Raw genomic sequence first — 11,689 nt, 5'->3', positions numbered from 1 at the left:
AGTTTTTTCTGAAAATATTTTTCCTTTGAAGGTTTTTTCACCTAATCCTGAATCACATTCTTTGTTATTCCCTCCATCAGCTTCTACATCCGATTTTTTTTATTATTCTAATCAAACTCCTCCATCCTCTTCACATTCAACCAACAATCATCTAACATCTTTGAACAATGTTCCCATCCCAGATATTATTTTACCACAACTCAGAAAATCTTCAAGAATTACACGACGGCCAAGCTATTTGCATGATTTTTACTGTGGTACAGCTTCCAAGGTTTCACTTGCAACTTCTTTATATGATATTGCTAATTGTTTTTCTAATAAAGGTATTCTATATCCCATCTCTGATTATCTTTATGAAAAACAATTATCTCCTTCCCATAAAGCTTTTCTAGTCTCCATTTTAGCTTCTAAAGAACCCAAAACTTACAAATTAGCTACTCAAATACCTGAATGGCAAGCTGCAATGCAAAATGAATTAAATGCCTTGGAATTAAATAAAATTTGGGAACTTGTAACTCTTCCTCAACGTAAATAGACTATTGGTTGTAAGTGGGTATTTCCAATTAAGTATAAGGTAGATGGAACTATTGAAAGGTACAAAGCTCGATTAGTAGCTAAAGGTTACACTCAACAAGTAGCCTAAATTTTTTAAAATATTTTTACTCATATTAATATTTAAATTAGAAGGATCCGACAGTTTCATTTATTAAGTCGAATGACAAAAATACTTATCATAGATAGTGCTGGATCTTGGTGATAATAAAAATAATAATAATAATAATAACAATAACAATAATGCAATTATTATTTTACAAAAAATTCATTAATATCGTATTGCTGCCCCCTTATGTTTATTGCTGTTCATTCATATTTAAATTCGCAACCTGGTCTTAATTAACAACAATTCTGACTTTATATGTAAAAATAAGAACCACGAACCAACTGTTGTAGAAATACAAATGGCTCGGTATACACTTTTTAGGGTTATATTTTATTTGGTAGTTCTAAAGATAAATCATCATATCATACAGCTCTTTTACTGAGTATACATTTCAACCCTATTCAAGTTGAATTGCACCTAATTGACTTCTTTCCTTTTTCTTCGTGGCCTCGTTTGGTGTTACTTTCAATATTGTGAAATTAAAAGTAGAAATAAAACCTAAGAAACATACATAGAGAGACTAAATTATATTTCACAATGTTACATTCACGAGACTCGTATACATTGAACTTGTGAAAATAGTAAACTAATTTCAGCAGAGTCTTGTTTAAAAATTGAGCATATCCATCCACGCACCTGTGCAAATAAAACATTCTTCCAATACAGTTGATACTAGTATGTTCACAACATTACATTCACGAGACTCGTATACATTAAACCTATAAAAATAGTATACTAATTTCGGCAGAGTCCTGTTTAAAAATTGAGCATATCCATCCACGCATCTGTGCAAATAAAACATTCTTCCAATACAGTTGATACCAGTATGTTCACAACATTACATTCACGAGACTCGTATACATTAAACCTATAAAAATAGTATACTAATTTTGGCAGAGTCCTGTTTAAAAATTGAGCATATCCATCCACGCACCTGTGCAAATAAAACATTCTTCAATTACAGTTGATACCAGTATGTTCACAACATTACATTCACGAGAATCGTATACATTAAACCTATCAAATTAGTACACTAAATTATACTTGCTTTTCACTTTACCTATTGCTGCTCTATAGATTCAAAATTAAGTAAATTACATTATGTACAAATGATACTCCAAACAATTACATTATGTACAAATGATAATCCAAACAAGTTGAAATAAAGGAGAAATGATATATTCTATACAAATAGATGCTGTACAAATGAAGTCATTAGTAAATACATTATGCCCAAATGAATAATGAATAAATACATTATGTACAAATGAAGCTGTAAACATATATCTGATGTACAAATCAAATTATGAACTAATTCACAACTGCATATATCGGCTACTCGGTACCGCATAGAGGTCGTCTCTGGTGTCGGGGTGGCTGCCGTCAGTGTCTGCCCTCACCTGGCTGCTCCTCCGCGTCTGGTGTCCGGTCACGTCGAGGGGCTACAAGTCTGTCGTCTTCGCCCACACGTACTGGAGAATCCCTCTCTAGGTGAAGCTGACGGGGAGCTATGTCGTATGTAGTCTCTGGACGAGTCCGAGCTGGCAAGCCGGGTGCGTCCACCTCCTCTGCATCGATAGGGTCGTCTAGTAAGTACGACATCGACGGCGTCGCGGCAGAGTCAGATCGATAATCCGTCGGTCTACTGGTGGGTCCCGCAAAATCAGCAGCGGACGGCCCAAACACATACTCCTCATGTACAATGGGTGGTGAGAAGGTCGGACTCGATGGACGGCTGGAGGTAGCTGCTCGACCCCCTCGTACTGGAGCTGCTCGACCACCTCGTGGAGCCCGCGTCCGGCGTGGGGTAGGGATCCGTCGCCCGTCCTCGTAGACAATGTCCAAACCAACTCTCGCTAAATCGCTCACAACGGGGTCTGATGATAGCGACTCCACCTGGTGTAATACGTCAGCCTGCATCATACGAAAATAGTGTTTAAAACATTGAACTACTAATCATCACGATAACAACTTAGGTAAACGTTTGAGTAAGCTTACGAGGCTCATGTAGACCGCCGTAGTCCTATCTACGAAGCGACGTGTGATCGACCTGTACCACGCGTAATATGGATCCTCCGGACGTATCGGGCCATCTGCCCGGACTCCCTCGACAATGTAGTCGTGCCTATGTACCCATATACTCACGTACATGGCGTGCTCCGCTGCACAATCTGTGTTCCCCCGACCGCGACCATCAATCTCGTGCAAGTCCTCCCCACGTACATCCACCCCTGAGGTACAGAAGCGACCGGGAATGCCCTGTCGAAAGCCAAACTGGCTCATCACTCGGTCTGGGAGATGCCACTCGACAATATGAAAACATATGAGTGGCACTCGGGCAACCCAGAGGTCCGACCCAACTGCATAACCGGGTGGTAGGTCGGCAACAATGTCATCCGTGTAGGGCGCCCATACGAACTGCGCGTAGACATATAGTAAATGTCAGAGGTGGGACGGGAATATATGCAAATCTTGAAATAGCCCTAAATACACATAACGGAGACTACCTCGTGCTCCCGGTGCATGTCCAGCTCGAATCTATACCAGGGCAGCGTGTGTTGCGCAACATTAGGTGCCAACAACTGATCCCTCCACCTGTACACAATAGAACGTACGTTAGCAAGGTCTAATCACTACTACGTACTACAACTGAAGCAAATTATTTTCAGTTTAGTTACTAACCTCCACGCGAGTGGAGCTAGGTCAATCGGTCGTCCGTCCTCATCCCTCTGAATAAGACATTAGACACCGCGGCGCGTAGGAGCTAATGACGTGAATCTCTCCCACGCCCAAACCTACAATAAGCGGCGTGCTCCTCCGATCTGTGAGTGCGACACGTTAGCGGCGCGGCACATCTCCCGGTACAGCCAAGCTAACGTCGTAGCACCCCAACTATAATGGCGTATCTCTGCTTGCTCCGTGAGCAGTGGAAGGAACATCAAGTGTGCGTAACTCCCCGATAGGTCGCAGAATAGCGTCCCACATATCAATCGCAGCATGTGGGCATGTGCGTGACACGCTATAGTCTGATCATCAGCATCAGCCGGAAGCTGGCGAAACATCTCTCCCTGTAGAAACCGCATGCGAATGCGGGCACCAACAAGCTCACTATCTGGGGGCACCACTCCTAACAATCTCTCGCACATGCGGCGAAGTCCTCCCCCCTGACCGACGCCTCCATCCTGTACTGGTCCAGCTGTACGACCAGTGACGGGCAACCCATCAATCGGTAGCCCGAACAACACCGCGATATCCTGTAATGTGATAGTCGCCTCCCCGTGCGGCAAGTGGAAAGTGCGTGTCTCTGGCCTCCATTGCTCGACCAACGCGGTCACAAGATGCCAATCCAACTTTATATGGCCAATTTGATATATCCCATAAAAACCCGCGTCACGTATCTAATCAATAATGCGAGGGTCTGCGCCTATCCTATCCTGTACGCTCTGACTGTCCCCTCGGCAATATAAGACGTTAGCATGCGAATCGGTCCACCCTCGACTGGACCGGTGCCGATCGCCCATACATAGTACAGTAGTATCGGACGGCCCTGGATCGATCCTGCAAACAAGCCAGAATATTGACTGCATTAACATAGAAAGCATAAGGATTGAGTGTCTGTCCCCGGTGCTTTGTATGGTGGAAACGAACAAAAATGTTAAGGGTTATCCTATATGTGTACAAATGAAAATGTCTCACCAAGTTTTCATCTGAATATACACTATTCTCGATTGATGGACACAGTGACTCAATTGCTCAGAGACAAATTGAGCATGGAGCATTTGTGTGTTCACTGAGAAATTAAAGCGGTCTGAGGATTTAACATTTGGAAACAAATTTTTCATAAGGAATTAGCAGGTGAAAAGTTGTCACGCGAGGAGTAAGAGTACGCAAATCTCGAATCATCTATAAGTTATAGGTCAGTGCGAAGGTCCAGCTGCATCCCCAGGTTGGGTCCTTCTCAGACATCTTGTGCAGTTATGTCCTTCTTGACGGCATATGCTACACGTGATATGTTTCCGACCTTCCCGAGCATCCATCTCGTTATGTATACGTGAGCTCCTAGGTCGACCTTTATATCTAGCGTATGTAGGATTTGCCTGCAAGTTTGGCAACGAGCAAGTTGGCCAATATGCCTCATGCATGATTGGATAAAATTCTGCAACATATGTTGCGTAGTGCTCGGCAGTGCTCCAATATGGCTCAACAAACTGACTCACATTTAGTCGTGTCTCGGCACAAGCTGCAAGAAGGTGCGAGCAGGGATAGTACAAAGATTGCCACTTCCCGCAGGAGCATTCGCGCCTCTGGATGCTCAAAGTTTGGACATTGTTTCCTTTATGGGGTCCCCGCTGCGCGGTCGTGATGCTAAAAGTACCCCTAGATCGGTTGAACGTTGTGACTCGTTGTCCGGTCGCCTTCAGCTTCCTTCTTTCCATCGCTAGCAATATATGCGGAGTTAACGTATTTCCTCCAGATATTGCGTTACGAGCAGACTCCCGTTGTCTATTAAAGTAATGGGCAACGCGATAGAATGTTAGTTGCACGAGAGCCGTAATAGGAAGGCTACGTGCGCCTTTTAGGACGGCGTTGAAACATTCGACGAGGTTGGTGGTCATGTTTCCATACCTCTTTCCACCGTCGTGGCACTGAGTCCACATATGAGGAGGGATCTGATCGAAGAACGACTTGGCTGGCTCTCCACCCTCATCGAATATCCTCTCCATCCAGGTGTCAAATTTTCTCACCTGATGCTCCCTTCCGGCTTGCTCAGCCATTCGCTTCATATTCACACTCCGCACTTTCATATTAAAGTTGCTTACGACATGTCGAAGGCAAAATCGGTGGTGCGCACGTGGTGGTTGCCAATCAGGATTATGCTGCACCGCAGCGATAATCCCTGGATGTCTATCTGATATGAGGCAAATGTCGTCCCTGTCAGTAATCAAATGCAAAGAACACAGAAACCAATTCCATGTGTCGAGGCTTTCCTCTTACACAATAGCGAATGCAAGGGGAAATATTTGCCTATTTGCATCTAGGCACGTCGCAATAAGGAGTTTGCCCTTGTACTTACCGTATAAGTGTGTCCCGTCCACACATATAACGGGAGGACAGTGACGAAAACCCTGAATAGATGCTGCAAATGACAAAAATACGGATACGAAGGTTGCGCTATTAGTGCTACCTGGAACCGGAGTTGACCTCCACCTCACTGTACTCCCAGGATTGTACGCGCATCGCTTCCATCCACTTCGGTAATGTTTCATACGATTTCTCCCAATCACCGAAGACTTGAGCTATTGCCTTCTGTTTGCCCAACCAAACCTTCTTATGAGATATTGAATGCCCGAATCGACGATCAATGAACTCCTTCAATGTAGCGATCGACGTCGACGCGTCTCCCCTGATCATAGTCACTATCTCCCCAGCAATAAGGGACGACGTGATTTGGTTATGGTCCTGCGATATAAGTTCATTCAGACACGTATGCGGACCACTATATTAGGTGATTTCGAAAAAACGGTGTATCATCCGATACATGGCACGCAATCTCCATGTGCAATCGTGGTCCTTACACCTAGCAACCCACAACTTAGGAGTAGATCGCATGACGTGGTAGTCATGGTGGGTGCGAGTGTGATATATTCGCACTGCGGCGATCAACTGATCCTTCGAACCGAAGAGCATCCCCTTACTCAACTCAGAGGATTCTTCCCAACGAGTGACGCGTATGGGAAGCTCATCGACAGCAATTAAATCTGCAGCAGCTAGGTCAATATGACCGTACATTGGAAGCTCGCCGATGAATTGCGTGTCAAACGTTGCGTCATCCGTGTCATGGTGAGGTAAGTTCACATCATCGGGGACATCATTTAACCCTTCACCCATTTCCTGCTCCTGCATGTGTTCGTCTTCAATATGAACATCATTTGTAATGTTCATGCCCTCGTCCAATGCGTCGTTCGCAATGGCAAACAACGATGCTGGTATCGCACTTGGGACATCTTCGCAACCTCCATGCGGAAACATCTGAGGAACAGGTGCTTCGTACTCCAACAGTTGGAATGATGATCCCGGATATTCATTAAAATCGACCGTGGACGTAGCACGAACCTCCCGACCAACATCGACCTGATGTGTTTGTTCGGTGTCTTCACCGACTTCACCCAATTGCTCTGCGGGCTCATTTGGTTGCCTAACTACAATTACACCCACTTGAGGAATAGTCTCGACATACAATTGCATCGTCAAATATGTCTCACCGACATAGTGTGCGCCCAATACAATGCGCAACCCATAATCATCTGCAATCGGAACAGCCTCGTAGAACGCTATATTATTTAACTCTCGCGCAGGGTATCTTGCGGTCACTCGTAATGCATATTGATCTGGATCAATATGCAAATATTAATATATCTTCGTATATAATTTACTTAATTTACACTTACGGCCAATTCGAATAAGTCGAACTGGCCGACTACTATACCTAACACCATCTGTTGTGGTTATAATGTTCCCCCCTATATATAAAAATATCGTGACTGGATCACTACTTGAGCTTCCTGCCATTTGGATCGGCGATCAGGAAATAAAACAAACCTACGCAAGACAAAATTGTATGTATAAGTGATGTGTAAATGAGACGAACTAAGTAATAACTATAAACCAAATAGATGTATACAAATTCTAATGAATGAATGAATGAACTTAGAGTTTGGACCTAACTTTCCCAGAAAGAAAATAAATAGATGAATTCAGCGTCTATGAATAAACAACATGAATATGTATTGATTTTCCCCATATGACATATTCTTCAGATTTTCCCAAAATTGTAATTCAACTTAGAATCCAAAGAACTATGAAATGGTGCTCTTAAGAGTATTTTTTCCAAAATGGTACTTCGTACTCTGCCTCATTATGGGTTGGGTTGCCACTTAATTTGAAGTTCAATTTTGTTAAGTAGCCTTTTGAGGATTCATTGCTAATCCAAACACCCATACTCAAAGGAGTTGAAGGGATCTTTTGGAAAAATGTTACTTAGAACGCATAACATCCCGATTCATGAAATGGGAATGGGATTGTCTTATGGCAAGTGCTTTAAAATGTGAACACTGCATTTATATCGATATATTGGTGAAAAATACATAAATTCGGGGAGGAAAAAACTCATTACTACTCTCCTTTAATAATGTGACTTTTTAGCTATCATCTCTACAGTGTTCCCAGTCAGCGTCATCGATGGTGACTAGTTGAGGCCGGTTTCGCCCTCGTACCGTTGGATCTTTAATGGTGCTCTGTCGATTGTGGCCTCCTCAGGCACCCCGCACCCTAGGATGTTATACATATGGGGCTTTTTTCATGGAATTTTTTATTTTAATTTGATCCCTAAGGAACCGCATTTTTTAGAACTACTGCACCTACCAAATAACTCGGATAATCCAACTAATTGTCTTCTGCTACTTCAGGATTCTAATGATGGTCAGCTGTTCAAGCACCTTTCTTTTTTGGTAGTTTATGTGCAGTGTAGGAGTTGCCTCTATTTTAATATTCGTTAAAGTCATTGTTCTATTACATAGGATGGACTAATGACAGAGGATGGGTGAGATAACCTTTCATAGCTAGCGCTGTGATTCTGTGAACATTGCCTCTGTGTTTGTGATTTTGGGTGAATTAGAATTGAGTAGATTGTTGGAAACCAAGTAGTACGCTTGTCAGTATTGGTGAACAAATATAACAGAAATTTAGGCTATGAGCTTGGAGAACTAAGAAAACTCTTCACTCGAAGAGAACTTGTCAAACCTTGCCCACATGATCATCTTAGTCTAGGAGAGGGAGAACTCATTGATGTCCAAACAGCAATTCACATTATAGCTGGATTCTTGAGTAGGCAGACAAAGAGGTAATAAATTTTATTTTATTTTCATAACCTACATACACACATTCCCAAAGCAACATTTTTTTCATAGCCTACACACACACATACATATATATAATAAGTATGGAAAAAATCCCACCCGAAATACTAGTGTCAAAAACAAGTTTTAACATTCTTCTCGAGATGGGTTAAAATTGGAGTCTCATGTATGAGAGAGAGATTATTGGAATTATTGTGAAAGGTACTAATAATCAATTATTAAGTATTTGGAAAGATTTATCCTATGAGTTAGTTTTTGAAATTGAGAAGGCGTAACATCCAACAATATATATATATATATATATATGAATCATTGTGCTGTGCTGGCCCTAATTTTTTTTTTTATTAGTTTTTTGAAGAACCAATTCAATCTAAAAATAAAATAAAACTATTTAGTTAAAGATTAGAAAAGTGAATAAGAAAACATATTATATAAATATGTTTCTTTATGTGGTCATTTTTTTGTTTTTTTTTTTCAATTTTTAAGATATATATATATATATATATATATAGCAATAATATAATATTTTTAACAAATTTTCAATTGTCATATAAAAAAATATTTTATTATAAAATAAATTTGGATAGTACAACAATTAATTAAAATAATTATAATAAATTGTTTCTTCTTAATAATATTTTTATTATATATTATTTGTAATTTTATTTTTTATTTATATATTTAAAATATCAATTGATTTAAAAATAATACATAAATATTATTTAATTAAAAAAATTAACTTATATTAATTTTCATAAATATTAACCAAACATATTGTCAAATTTTAATTTTTCAACTAGTCCTAAATTAACTGGTGAAAAGAAAAGAATAAAGGGAAGAGAAAAGCCTAAAGATGTGTTCAATGTTTAGACAATAATTCTCAATTTTCAGATTCTTCTTTTGTACATTATAAAAATATCACATATTTTTTTTTTTACTTCTTTAACATTAATATAATAGTCAGAATTTTTTTAAAAATATTTTCAACATAATTATTAATAACCCGAAAAATAAGGTATAAGATCCTAGGATCTTATATATATGACAATACAATTTATAATTAGAATGTGCACTCACATTAACTCAAAGTATCAATTAAAACCATACAATTTGCATGTTATGTTCACAACTTTAGTGGATGTGCCCAATTATATTAAAAACAGTAGAAGAAAATTTAAGAATTGAATAACAAAATTTCACACTTTTAAAGTAAACCATATGATCTAATTATAATTGCACAATTATATTCAAAAGAGTAGAAGGAAATTCAACATATTTAGTGAGTGGGGGAAACTTCAACAATTTATAGGGCACGAAACATAATGCATTTTACAATGAAATAAAAATCGTAAAAAAAATAAATAAATATTAAACAATAGTTTGAATGGAAAAAATAACATATTATCAGCAAAAAATTAAATTCAAATACCCAACCAATGAATGAAATACAAATAAAATATTATCAGCAAAAAAATTAAATTTAAATACCAAAACAATGAAATACAAACCTTCAGTAATGTTTGTCCACGAATTTTTAACACAAATCACAAACTCTTTCTCGGATTATCAAAGCTTTCGATGAAATCAAAATAATGTAAAAATGTAAGCACTGAACATGAAAAACATAACTTACCCCACCTCCTTATATAATTTTCGATTTGATAAAGCCTGCAACGGTCACCTGCTCCGGCTCTCTTCAATGGTCACCTGCTCAGGCTCCCTTCAACGGTCACCTGCTCGGTTTCTGCAACAGGTACTCTGTTCGTGTAAGAAAGGAGGAAGAACGGGCGAGGTTAAACTGAAGCAAATCTTGCTACTTGGAGTAGCGAGATTTGCCACGCGTCGAGAGCTGGGTGGAGGTAATTCAAAAGGCAGGTGGCAGAGCATTAATTATCCCATTAAAATCTCGCTACTTGGAGTAGCGAGATTTTCCACGCGTCAAATGGTGGTTGGCAGAGATTTACCACGCGTCGAAAGCGGCTGGAAGAGCATTAATTCTCCCAATTAAATCTCGCTACTTGGAGTAGCGAGATTTGTGCTTTACGAAAAATAAACCCCAGTGACACGTGTAAATATCGGTACTTGAAGTAGCGATATTTGGTTAAAAATCGCTACTTGGACTAGCGAGATTACGTTAGAGTCATTCTGGGAAATACTTCCCAAAATGAGGTATTATTTAATATATATTTTAAAAAAAAAGTTAAAACGGGAAAAAACTCATACTCTTAGTTCTCTACAACTCTCTCAACTTCTCTGTTCTTCTCCATCTCAAAGAAAAACCCTAGCCCCTGGTTCGTCTCCCTTACTGAAATCGAAGCTCCTAAACCTTAATCTTGCCACCTCCTTTAATTCTAAACCACTCTCTGACCTCTCAAAGGAATTTTTCCTCATGGCTCTTCAAGTCTAGGTGTCCTCTCTGTTCAAAATGGGAAATACTCGAAGAATCGAGCCCTTGAGGATTCTGAGAGATTCAAAATCTCTGAAGTGGAGATCCGTTTGACTATTTGAAGGCCAATCCTTAGATAAGTGTCCTCCCTTACCTCTATTTATGTTGTGGTGAAGCTTTTGTTTTTTGTTTTGTGTTTTCTTTGTTTTGAAATCTAAGGTGGGTATGTCTGATTTTCGAACTGTAATTATGGGTATTAGTTCTCAATTAATGATAGCTATGTGGAGCTGTTGATGTTGGTTTGTTAATACTGGTTGGTTTGGGTATTGAGCTACAGGTTTAGGGTTAGAGTTTGGGTGGAAAGTGGAGTTGCAGGTCTTAGTGGTGAAGACGAGTGGACTCGTCTTCACCCAGTGAGTGAGTGAGTAAGTGAGTGATGGGTTGACTCATATGACTTCACTCGAGTGTGTGGGCACTCGGACATGCCCGAGTGAGTCATGTGCCTACGGGCATGTGTCGGGGTGAGCAAAGATGGGCCTGATTAAGTTATCTTTTAAAATGGGCCAGAGTTAAGCTCTGAAAATTGGGCTAGCTCAAACCAAAATTTAAAAGTAGGGCCTGGGTGGATTTTAAAAACTGACCAGTTGTAGTAACCCGGGAAAAAAATTAAAATTAAATTAAAATAAATTATTTATTAATTAATTATCATTAAATTGAATTAAATAA

The sequence above is a fragment of the Malania oleifera genome, chromosome 9 (assembly GCF_029873635.1).
Source record: "Malania oleifera isolate guangnan ecotype guangnan chromosome 9, ASM2987363v1, whole genome shotgun sequence".
In the NCBI taxonomy this organism is placed as follows: Eukaryota; Viridiplantae; Streptophyta; class Magnoliopsida; order Santalales; family Ximeniaceae; genus Malania; species Malania oleifera.
The sequence above is the reverse complement of the archived record's forward strand: the minus strand, read 5'-3'. Positions refer to the sequence as shown.